Below are 11,923 nucleotides of genomic sequence, written 5' to 3'. Positions count from 1 at the left end.
TGCGTCCACCAGAAGCCACTGGGAGCTTTCAGAAAGGAAAAATGTTGGAAACTGACTCTTGTCTACAAAATTTGGCAGCTGCAACATACATGGCAACTCATTTTCACTCACAGAAGCACGTGCTGGGGCCTCCTGTGTTCCCACCTTACTGTTCACCAACAGCATAAGCTAAAATGACAGGTCTCTGTCATCACCTTTAGGTAGCTCATTTTGTTTATGTTTTCATTTGTGGGTGGCGGGGCTCTGGGTTTGGGTTTATGTTCTTGCCTTTTCTTTTTTCATTTGGTTTTATAATGGGAGGGAGCTCCTCGGCCTCCTCATTGACATTCTGGTCCGCTGAATCAGATCTCTGACTTAAGCCAGGGTGGGTTGTCTGTCTGGACTGGGGGGATTGACCTTTCTCCCTCTACACCCGACTTCAGCTTGAGATCTCTTTTTGTTCATTTCCTGATAAGGGTTCCTTCGCTGTCCTACAAACAAAAGTGTCGGTCAAACTGTGACACTGCCACACCTCACTTCTGTTGCCTCGTCCATCCCCGGGTTGTGGATCCCTTCCTTCCAGCCCGCCTAGAAATTCACGATATTACCCATTATACTGAAGGCAACATTGCCTCATCGCCGAGCTTGAAATCCTGGGGAAGGGAGAAGGGGTGAACTTTTAGCATTCCTGTTTTTACGAGGTGGAGGATAAAACAATACAATTCCATTCCGATCCAGGGCTTTTGGGGAGATAAAGAGCCAAGAAGTCCAGACCCCAATAGGGGAGTGATTTTTGACTAAAAAATAAGTAAAATGAAAAGTACTTATTCGAGTTACATGGATTATTTATACTCTTTCTTTATAATCATATCATGTGTTGAGGGGTTTTTTTTTTCCTTTAATAATCAAGAAATGCCTGCTATAGTTCAGTGGCAGGAGGTGTCAATGCAAATTGTGCCCTGAGTTATACATAACTCAGATGAGAGTCTTTAGAGATGTGGTCCTTCTTTTGCAACAAGGCTGATAACATGCTCCATGGTCATAGGAAACTGGGGAATGTGTCTCTGCCTGTAAACTCTTCCTTTTTTGAACAGGATAGAGATGTCCTAAAGAAATGGAGAAAAGAAGAGAGGACTCTCAAGGCATCAGCCTACACACACACACACACACACACACACACACACACAATCACAATATACAATATAAGCTTTAGAAATAGCCACTTGCCTACTCCCTGGGGCAAGTAGTGTTTTAAACTAGAGGAGTCTGATCAATGCTCTTTCATTCATTTAACTACCGGTATACCTCGCAAGGGAGTTTTAAAAAATGTGCGTGAGCTGTTAAAAACTTCTGTTCGTTTCTACATCTGATTTATGCATATTTTATATGCAGAGATCCTATCACGTGGATGCAGGTCATTTTGGGGTGGGGGAGGAAGATCTGAATTACATACACGTGGTCAGTTCTGCTGAGATCTTCATCTCTTGGTTGGCAGAGGGTGGTGTGATCTGGCCACAGGCAAGGCCCCAATGTCTTCAACCTGCTTGGTTCAGACATTATAAAACTGTGGTGGCTTCCTTCCTTCTTGGTTTATGTTGTCTCTGAGGCCTCATGCCACCGTTGAGAACCATAGTGGAAATGTCATCAACACTGAACATGTTATAGCCCTTTCTTGGTCCCACCAGTCCCTTCATCCCCCACCAATCCCTTCCCCTTCACCCCCATGGTCTTGGTGCTAAGATAACTTTAGAATCATTGCTGCTAGTCAATAGCTTTTCATTATATAAATATATTATATATATTATATATTATTTTGAAACATTTTGTTTGTTTTCAACAGTGATGTAGCATGTTAGAAAACAAAACAAAAACAAAACAAAAAAAAAAACACCTGGGCTCCTCCAACTGTCCCACTGCCAGGCCTCATATGCTGCCTTCTTCAACAAATCAATGCACCCCTGCCTGGTGACATCCACCCCACCCTCCACCCCAGTTGCACACATGCTTCCCCACCCTCCTCTGAGCAAGAAGACAGTTAGCAGGAATGAGCAAGAAAAGGCTGAAAGCCCCCTTCTGAGGCTCGGAGGTTCTAAGCCCTATTCCACTTCCCCACTTTAAACTGATGTCTCCCTCCATCTGCTCCTCCCATCAGGGTCAAAACCTAACTGTGGTCAAGTGGGATGCTGTTACAACACACCAGGTCCCACCTGGCCCAGCCCCAGCCTCGGGACTTCCTGTCCCCTCACACACGCAAACTGCTGTGTCTGGGGAGTTTCACTGAGCATTGCAGAGACTAAGAAGGGTTGAGGGCAGAGATGGCTGGCAAGACAGGGCTTGGTGAGGACAGAAACAGTAGGTTGGGATCCTTTCTTCTAGCCAACAGTTGCCTTACACCTTACATTGGGTAATGGGTAGGGAGGAGCAGGCCAAGGCTCCCACTCATTTGAAAACCAGGAAGAGAGAACCAGTGTCTTCTTGAGCACCTGATCAGTTGGGGCTACACTTTTTCCTCTCAAGAGATCATGGCCAAAATGAGCTAAAATCTTCAGCTAGAAGGGGTAAAGCTTATGAGCCAGTGCCAGTGCCTACCCTGTAGCCCCTGATAAAGCTGAGAGCAGGTGACCCGCTTCTGGCCTAACAGAATGAGCTGCTAGGCACAGCATGCGGCTGCAGGGGTCACCTCCTCAGCTGGCCACCAGACCTTGCAAAAGCTAACCTCTCAGGTGGTCCTGAAGTTAGGTTAGGGCATCCCTAAAACTCTGGGTGCTTGTGGCTTCTGCTAAATTTAGCCATGCCAGGGCTGTGGCAGACACTCTGTAGGCCACATTGCCTTGGGACAGGGAATAATTTGGGTGATACACCACTGCAATTTACACGGGGTATCTTCTCAGCTTGGATGTTCCCTGGGAGGCCCAGTGCTTCTGTCCTGTGAATTCTGCATGTGATTACCCATGATTTCTGTCATAGGAATTTCCCACTCTTCTGCTTGCTTGAGAAGGACTTGGGCTGATAGGACACTCAGAGTCTAGCCCAGGGAGCCATATGCTTGGCTAACCTAATCTCTCCTTGATGTGTATACAGAACTGTGGAAAAGCAGTTGGTGCATCCCAAACATGGTTACTTCAGACAAGACAGAGCCCTTTAACTCAGTCTCTGGCTTAGGAGTGATGACTACAGGCTTAGAATGAAACGTGTCTTGGGCTGAGACTTGACATAACTGGGCTGGCTGATTAGTGACTTTCTTTGGCTCATGGGGATGGTGGGAAGTGAGATCAACCTTGAGGCTCAGGTTTGTGGCCAATTGTGCCAAGAAGATACCTGGCAGAGCCTGGGAGCCAGGGCCCTTATGATTAACATGATCTGTTTTTCCTTCATGGAGGACAAAATAAAAGATCCACTGCCATCTAATATCTGTGAAACATGAGGACAGCCCAGCCATGTCTGTAACTCTTGCCATGTCAGAATCCCCAAGTTTTGCCTGCCTGGTTGAATATGAGAGTCCAGGCATCAAAAACAGCAGTCTTATTTAATTTAATTTTTTAAATGACTGGCCTATGACACCTTGTGATGCTGGGCACATCCTCATTTCCCCATTCTCACTTGGGACTGAGAGCAGGCTCCAGCTCTGGGGTCCCTGGATGGCAAGGTTCAGTGCTGGGCCCTGGAATCTATGGCACTTGGAGGTCTCTGACCTCAGCCTCTGCCACATGTTTCCAAGTTGAGTTCTTTTGCTGAACCCCCTTCCCTTGAGTTGCCTATGCCAACCCTTTAATTTGGGAAAAGGACCTTGTAATTACTTAAGGTAATGTTTAAATGTTTTCCATTCATTTGGAGGTGGTGCCAAAAGTGCGGAAAGCACGCAGAAGGCTGGAAACGATAACTGACAGCCTGCCGTGGGCCCACAGCCCTGGCCCAGCCTGCACTGAGGGGCTTGTGCCATGTTACTTGATCACCTGGAGCCTGATGGGACCCAGGAGGTGGCCTGAGGGGTTGAAGTATAACTTCCCTCTTCTGGATGCCCCCTTTCACTTTTCCTTCTCCCCGCTCTGGGAATGGGAGTTCTAAACCTAGGTCTGCTTTTGGCTTTCAGTCTGGGTTGATTTCCAAGTAGAATTCATGCTTTTTCTTGGCCCATGGTCCAATTTTTGGCAGAAGGCATTGGACTTGTGCCCCTTCCCTGCTTCAAGAGGCAGATCTAGCCAGGCCAGGCTGGAACAGCTGAAACAGGCAGGCCTGGCCTCCTCAGACAAGAAAGGGGTTTTCACAGGGCAGTGGTGCACCCATTCCAGACACCAGTCTTCTGGGGAGGTGGTGCTGTGTCATGGGTTCTAGTCTGGCCTCTTCCTCGGTCCTCAGGAGGACTCAAGAGACTGGCACAGCCCTTCTGCTTAGAGGGAAACCCATGTCCCACTTACTTGGTGGGGGCCCTTCTCTTGCTGTCTGTTGGTTAGGGTGCTTGAGCTGAGTGGATGGTGCTGTGATATTTTTAAGGAGCCTTTGAGGCAATCTTTGCATGTTAGCCAGAGGGAGAAAAAGTGCCCTTTTGGGAGGAAAATGGTACACCCCTCCGCTTCCATCTGGCACTCCCTTCCCCCCACCCCCGCAAGTGGTATCGCCCTGGAAATACCTATGCAATCCAGTCTCCCTAGGAGAGAGTGCATGGAAGCAGGGGTATGTGCAGTGTAGAATACAGATGCTACAGCATATATGTTGTATATATGGACATATACAGTATGTATACACACAGAGTAAGAGAATAAATCACGTCTATATATCTATAAATAATATCCTATATATTTATACATTTCTATGTTTTAAATAGATATAAAAACAGAGTCTATAGAGCTGGGAGAGCAGTGGGAAGCCTGGCGCTGTGTTGTGCAAAGGGGGAGGGAGCACGGCCTTCGGAGAGGGAGCCGGGGAAGGCCAGCAGGCAGGGTTGGCTGGCAAGGGGGCCTCCTACCCAGAGTGTTGGAGAGGAGAGTGGCTGGGTCCCGGCTCGCTCCATGCACTTTCTCTCCTTTTCCACAGGCTTGGTCTGAGGTTGGAAGGAGATACCCCCTGAGCTCCAGCTGAGGTGCCCCCTACCTCTCCCCACCCCCACAGCCTACACTTAGGCGGTCACTGCTGCTTGGCAGTAGGACGTGGTCTCTGACTCCTGGTGGAGGGACCACTGCACAAACTCCTTCAAAACCCTCTCCCACCAGGACTGAGCAGCGTCGGTGGCAATAGGAAAGGTGCAAACTGGATCAAGAGCTGGTCCAGGAAAGATACCGCCCCTTCCCTCTTAGATGCTTCTGCTGCCCCTAGAGGCCGAACCCGTGAAGTGCAGCCATCCTGGCCTCCCTCACCTGCTCAGCCACTTTCGGGGAGAGGACGCGGGCAGCGTGAGCATCGCCAGGCAGCGCTGCCCACCATCCACAGGCTTTCTGGCCAGGGCAGGTGGCATCAGCTAGCAGGAGACGGTGGGAGAGACATATCTGCACACTCATAAATTCAATGGCCACTCCAGTCCAGACGCAGGGCTTGGGCCCAGCCCGCTCCGCGCAGCAGCTGCTGCTGGCTGTACTCAGGACAACGCTGTTTCCCCTCCCTCACAGAGGCCCGGTGGCCCCTACCCCACTCCCGCCGTAACAGGCAGGTTTAGTTCACGTACACTGTTCGCATTCTGTAACTTGAGGCAGAGGCTGAGCCGGGATGCCCCAAGCTCATCCACTTTCGTTGGGGAGGGCACCTCCCTGGGTTTATCACCAGTTCCCAGCCCGGGCCAGGCAGGGATGTCTGGGGGCCACGCGGGGGCACCGGTGCAAGCTGGCAACATGACGGAGGGCTTGTGCAGCCCTGACGGGACCCAGAAGCCCATTTGCTCCCAATTTCCTCTCTCTTTTTCCTCCTGGAGGTAGGAGAGAGGGCCTGACCAGGCACCTGATGATGGAGCAAAGGCAGCTGCATGCTCCCTCTCTCCAGACCAGCCTTCCGCCTTTGGGGTCCGAAGGGGCATTTGCTCCCATCCTGAACCTCCTCTGCCCCTGTCTTGCTCTTCCCCACCATCCTACAAGTACCTCAGTCTCCAGCAGGCCCACCCCTCCACCTGCAGCCCAGGGCGGGTCTGTTCTGCCAATGCCCACCTCCTTGAGCCACAGCTAGCTGCCAACTGGGTCTTGGGACACCCTCCAGTACCTGGTTCAAGAGAGACCAGGCCTGGCCGAGCCTTCTTCCCACTGCAGTGGACCAGACCCACGGCCAGGGGATGGGCATCCCCAGGTAGCAATCCCACAATGCACTGTACCTCAGAGAGAGAGCACGCCAGGGGCACCAAGGGACCGAGCCCTCCGTCCAGAGGGGGACAGCGGTCACAATACTGCTCACCAAAAGACAAAGGCCAGGCTGCCCTCGGGCACCCCTCAGTCTTCACTTTTGTCTCTCCGGAAGAACCAGCAGTCTGATTCCGTCTATTTCAGCCCCCGTCTCTCTCCTCTCCACTCCCACGCTGCTGAACCGTTTTCATGTCAATCACAAAGGAAAAATAAGTGGGGGTGGGGGGAAATACCTAGGAGTCTATTATCACATATTAATATGTTAATACTTTCTTTCTTTAAAAAACAAACCTCTTGATGTTATTATTTTGCAGACTACGCTTTATAGTACCTGTGTGACGGGACCTAGAACACTGGATACAAATAGAGCTATGTTGGTTTATCATAATATGTACGCAGAAACTTTCTTTTTGTCATATTATCCTTGTAATGTAAGAAGATTGTTAATAAAAGCATTTAAATTTACTCACCATGGTCGAATTGCTGCTTCCTTGCCTCTATCCCCGGCCTGTGCTCTGGTTGACTCAGAACAGGCCCCACCACAAGGTCTCAGGTGTCAGGGTAGGAGCCTGCCTGCTGCCAGGTTGGAAGGAACTAGAAGAGGCCACTAGCCCCTTCTTGCTGCTCTCATTGTTCCCCCATTAGAGTCTCCTTCCAGCAAGTAACCTACGTGCCTCGCCCACCAGGCAGGCCAAAAGAGGTGTGACCGAAACTGTTTAAAATAAATCTCTCTGCCCCCATATGCATTCATCCCACAAGAATCTCCTGGAGGCAGCACACAGGGCTGTTGCAGATAAACTGTTGTTCTCATTCTCCCTCAAACTGCCTGGCATGGTTCTCTACTTGCAGACCTGGTCCCTGGAGAAGGGTCTTTCCTCAATGGTTTGTCACTGGCACTGGTATAGGGGCGATGAGTGATGCTTTCCCCACATCGTTTTACAAAGATAAGCATAAATCCAGTGAAGACGCATACTATGTTTTAATTTTTTCCTCCTGAGCTGCTTGGTCCTCCTACTCCTGTTTCCCTGCCCTGCCCATTTGTCTTCCTTTCAGGAGCCTGCCTTGTTCCTTTTTCTTAACCTCTGTCTTCCACCATTTTCCTCCCAGCCCTTGAACGCTTCCTTCCCGTGGTTGATCACTCAGAGGCCTCCTGTTGTGAAAGCCACTCTACAGACCCCATGGAATGGTCTAGTTTTCTTCTTCCCAAAGGAGGTGTAGGGAAAGAAGGAGCAAAGAGACATAGCTGTCCACATCCAATCAGCCCAAGTGAACCAGGTTCAGCCCCACCCCCTTCCTGGGCTACATAGATTTGACCCACCCTTTGCAGCAGTATCTGGAACATGTTAATGATTTCATCACCAGGAAGCAAGGGAAGGAAAGACTCCCCATTTGCACTTCACCATGAAGTTGGTCTCCCCAAACTGGGGCTTGTAGGAAGTGATAAGAGGCTGAAGTCTATTCTATTCCCTTCCTCCCTCTTCTCCCCAGCTTCTCCTGTCCCTCCTTCCCCAAGATTCAAGGGCAAGTTGAATTCAACCCAGAGAGGACTCAGGAGAATGACCAGCTGCCTGAAGACCTGAAAGGCTACCATGCAACAATTTCTAGAATGGTCTTTTAAAACATAGATTCAGTCATGGCATCTTCTCTGTCTAACACCCTCCACTGGTTTCCCGGTGCCCTTAGAATTCAATCCAAACTCCTAATTATGACCCATCTGCCCTGCACAGTGCAGCCCTGCCTACCTCCCAGCCTCATCTTGTCCTCCCCTGCATTGGGCTCCAGCCACACTGCCTTCAACTCACTAAGCTCTTTTCTACCTCGAGATCCTCTGATGCCATGGGCCCTCTGCCTGAGATAGCTTTCCCCAGATGGTTGCATGACTGAACTCTTCTCTTTTAGGTCTCATCTAAAATGCAGCCTCATCTAAAATCCAGCCTTTCTAAACTGTATAATTACTGTGTGTGTGTGTGTGTGTGTGTGTGTGTGTGTGTGTGTGAAAGAGAGAGAGAGAAACAGAGATTGTTTTATGTCCGTCTTCCCCTTCCATATTGTAATGCCCACAAGGGAAAAGCTACATAGTGGGCACTTAATCAGTGGGTATTGAAGGAATGAATGAACTTAAGCCACTCCTGATAGACGTGCAACCCCTGCAATGCTGTATTGGTCACAGCTGAGATCCTAGGTTCTTCCATGTTGCCTGTCTCTCTATCTTGGTTTCCTTCCTTGATCAGAAAGACCCTGCACCTGACCTCTGCTTATATCTAACCTTGACCCGGCCCCTACTCCACAAAGCTGGAGGTTGTTCCCATGGTACTCACTTGAGTTCCCCTCCATTCCAGCTTGCTCTTGCCCCTTGGACAATGCTCCGCCCAATCCTCCAGTCAGGTGTCTCCTAGTTCCTGTATGAAAGAGAACTTTTCCAGCTCCTTCCAGCTTGATGATTCTCAGAGTTCATAGTTCCAGGTAGCATTTTTAAGCTACTGCCTATGCATGTAAGTGATCTTCCAATAAAGACCCTGGGCTGCTGCTGTACCCCGGAGTCTGGACCTTTTAGGGTTAGACAGCCCCAGATTCAAACCCTGCTGTGCTTCTTTCAACCTATGGGACCTTGGACGAGTCACTTATCCTATTCTATCTCTTCGGCGCTTAGCCCAGAGCCATGGTTTACTAGGTGCTGATTATCATTATCCTCATTGCGACCTCTAAGATCAGGGTGAGTGAGGTGCTAGGAAGCATCAAGGATTCCTGCTGCCATTCTCTTTCACCCTGAATCCCTGGGGCTGCAGGGTGACTTTTAATAGAGTCGTTTACACCTTCAACTGGCATGGATGCCTCTACCTAAATGGGAATCACCATTCCCCTCTCAGAGAGATCCTCAGGGCACCTTGTTCTGCTTCCTGCAGCTCATCTCACCTGGCCCTCAAGGAGAAAGGAACTGCGGAGAGGTTCTGTTTGTTCTGGCTAGAAAAGCAGGTTCCTCCTTGCTTGTCCCTGGTTGGAACCCCTGGGTTTCTGAAACAGGATTTCTGTCATCACTCGTCAACAGGCTGTCCTGAAATACCAGGAAAGGGTGCTGGGAAACTGAACTGGGGAACTATATGCCCTAGCATGGATAGGCTGCACTGACAGGAGACCAAACCTGGCTGAGGATGAGCAAGCACAGGGGCCAAATCACACAGTGGCCACCAGTAGCTCAGTTTCCATGGCAACGTCTGGCTTCTAGAGATGGAGGTGACTACCTGGGAGAAAGTCTGGCTTCCTCCCATCCTCCTCCAAGGTAAGGGTCTTCTTCTCTGGCTGGGAGAAGCTGCTGAGGTCCCTGCCAGGGGCCATCTGTGCTGGCTCACCTGCAGGAGATGAGGAAGGGGAGGAAGGGGACAGTTCTCCAACACGTGGACTAAGAAAATGCCCAGCTCCCTAAATCCATCCACAGTCACATACTCTGACTTTATCCTTGCCAGGCGTCTGCCTCAGGAGGGAGACAGAACAGATGCTAGAGTTCAGACCTCCTGAAATGGTGATGCTTCCAATTGGCTCTAAAAAAAAAAAAGAAACTCTTGGATGGAAAATTACCACCAGCCCCATTAGCAATTAAGCAAATGAGAAGAGTCTGATTGAAGCATCAGGTGCCATTGCAGGTTGTCTAAAGGAGTGAGTAGCTGTCAGGAGGGACTGTCAGGAGATCCCAGAGGGGCATTACCAGGCAGGCATGGGGCAGGGAGAGCAAGTACACATGTATGTGGGTTTCATTTGTTTTATGCACACGATAGGAGGCTAAAGGTATGTGTAAAAAGTAAGTTGTTGGCTGGGTGCGGTGACTCACACCTGTAATCCCACTACTTTTGGAGGCCAAAGTGAGTGGATCGCCTGAGTCCAGGAGTTTGAGATCAGCCTGGGCAAAACCTAGCAAAATCCCATCTCTACAAAAAAACACAAAAAATTACCCGGGTGTGGTGGCATATGCCTGTGATCCCAGCTACTAAGGAGGCTAAGGTGGGAGGATTGCTTGAGCCTGGGAAGTCGACGATGTAGCGAGCCTAGATTATGCCACTGCACTCTGACCTGGGTGACAGAGCCAGATTTTGTCTAAAAAAAAAAAAAAGTTGCTGACAGTTTAGGTCACAGAATCACAAAATGTTAAAGCTGGAAGGAGTCTTAGTGATCATTTGGTCCAAATTCATTTTACAGTTGTGGAAACTGAGGCCCAGAGGTAAGTGACTTACCCAGGGCCGTGAAAGTGGTCAGTCACAAAGTCAAGTCGGGTTGCAGATTCCCAGCTCCTGATGCAATGCTCTAGACAGTCAATTTCATACACAGGAACAGTGCTTATTATTTGAAGCATTTCAACGGAAAGGCCTTGTATACAGTGACTCATGAACTCTGCTTCCCTCTTCCATTTCTCTTTTATATCAATTTAGACTCTTAAGTATGACTTTTGGGCTCAGGTGGGCCATTTTCATAGTTACCTGTGAAACATAGTCTGCATAACATTTGGCTATGTGGGATAAAACCCACCGATCCTATTTCATTATGAAAATTAAAATGCTAGTTGCCATTAAAATAGAATGTATGTGCATACATAATATAAAATAAGGAATTATATGCAGACTTGGAAAGCAAAGACATCTCATGGCTTTCTTTATGGATTGTTTATCCTATTTAAGAACATTCTATTTTAATTCTGTGTAACCTGGCTAATTTTCTACTAGCTTTACAATTCAGGCCCTGCCCCTTGCTTAATCCCTCTTCCTCCAGAAGGCAGGGCTGTAGTGGCCACCAGGAAGGCTTAGGATGACAGGACTCTAGGAGTCCCCTTGTCCCTGCCTGCCACCAGGAGTTCGTGAGTACCACTGGCTGCTGCTAGATCCTTCCATTGATGGAGTATTTCTTTGGGGAATGTTAAAGAAAGAGGAGTTACTAGTTTCCACCTAATTTTTCTCCCCAGCAATGAAGCCAAATCCCTGAAAAGCCTCATCCAACCTTGGCATTCCTAATTGTATGTAGCCTCTTTGATTCAGTACTCAAGCAAGGCCATCAAGGTACACATACATGCACACGCACAGAAAACTCTATGACTCACTCTATGAGCGAGTTTCACTCACTCCTGGGTATATATCTTAGAGAAACTCACAAAAGTGCACAAGGAGACATACAGAGGAATGTCATAGCAGCATTTCTTGTAACAGTAAAAAAATAAAAAGTAAAAGAAACATGTAGATATACATCAACCACATAGGACTGTGGCATATCCATACAATGGAATATCATACATCAGTGAAAAAGGAAATAAACTAGCGCTGCATGTGTCTGCACAGATGAAACTGAAATATTTAATGTTGAGTGAAAATAGTGTGATACAATTTAAATGAAGTTTAAAAACACTTTATGGAACTCAGGGTTTACAGAGACATGTAGTAAGTGTATGAGGGAATGCCTGGGATGATAAACCCCAAATCTAAGGTCATGGTCTTCTGAGTAAAGGGCACTGAGGGTACTTCAATTGTAGTTGTCAAGTTTTATTAAACATGGCAGTGGTTCATAAGTGCTTATCAGATGATTTCTTCTGCATTTTACATGCCAAAATATTAGGTAAAAAGGGGGAAAAAAAGAAAACACCAGGCAGCTGA

Source organism: Rhinopithecus bieti, unplaced genomic scaffold, assembly GCF_001698545.2.
Source record: "Rhinopithecus bieti isolate Rb0 unplaced genomic scaffold, ASM169854v2 scaffold_46101, whole genome shotgun sequence".
Classification (NCBI taxonomy): Eukaryota; Metazoa; Chordata; class Mammalia; order Primates; family Cercopithecidae; genus Rhinopithecus; species Rhinopithecus bieti.
Note: the sequence above shows the minus strand (reverse complement) of the source record.